The following is an 854-nucleotide window of genomic DNA, read 5'->3' as shown; positions in this document are numbered from 1 at the left end:
GCAAGGAAGAGACATAAAGGAGCTCAAGGACGCCATTGGTCCTTCAAGAAGAAGATGCCACTAAGGTGGACTCATTCCTTGTTTTTATTTCTCTGTTTTTTTTTTTATTTTTATGCTTCATGTCTATTTATGTTTTGTGTCTCTACTTCATGATCATTAGTATGTAGTAACTATGTCTTAAAGCTATGAATAAATTTCATAAATCCTTCACCTCTCTTAAAAAAAATGTTTTCAATTCAAAAGAACAAGAAGTACATAAATTTCGAAAATTGTCCTTGAATTTAATTTAATTATATTGATGTGGTGACAATACTTTTTGTTTTCTGAATGAATGCTTGAACAGTGCATATTTTTGATCTTGTTGTTTATGAATGTTAAAATTGTTGGCTCTTGAAAGAATGATGAACAAGGAGAAATGTTATTGATAATCTGAAAAATCATGCAATTGATTCTTGAAGCAAGAAAAAGCAGTGAAAAAGCAAAAGATTGCGAAAAAAAATTTGGCGAAAAAAATTATTCAGAAAGAAAAAGAAAAAGCAAGCAGAAAAAGCCAATAGCCCTTAAAACCAAAAGGCAAGGGTAAAAAAGGATCCAAGGCTTTGAGCATCAATGGATAGGAGGGCCCAAGGAAATAAAATCCAGGCCTAAGCGGCTAAATCAAGCTGTCCCTAACCATGTGCTTGTGGCATGTAGGTCCATGTGAAAAGCTTGAGACTGAGTGGTTAAAGTCGTGATCCAAAGCAAAAAGATTGTGCTTAAGAGCTCTGGACACCTCTAACTGGGGACTCTAGCAAAGCTGAGTCACAATCTGAAAAGATTCACCCAGTCATGTGTCTGTGGCATTTATGTATCCG

This window comes from Arachis duranensis, chromosome 1, assembly GCF_000817695.3.
Source record: "Arachis duranensis cultivar V14167 chromosome 1, aradu.V14167.gnm2.J7QH, whole genome shotgun sequence".
NCBI classification, from domain to species: domain Eukaryota; kingdom Viridiplantae; phylum Streptophyta; class Magnoliopsida; order Fabales; family Fabaceae; genus Arachis; species Arachis duranensis.
Note: the sequence above shows the minus strand (reverse complement) of the source record.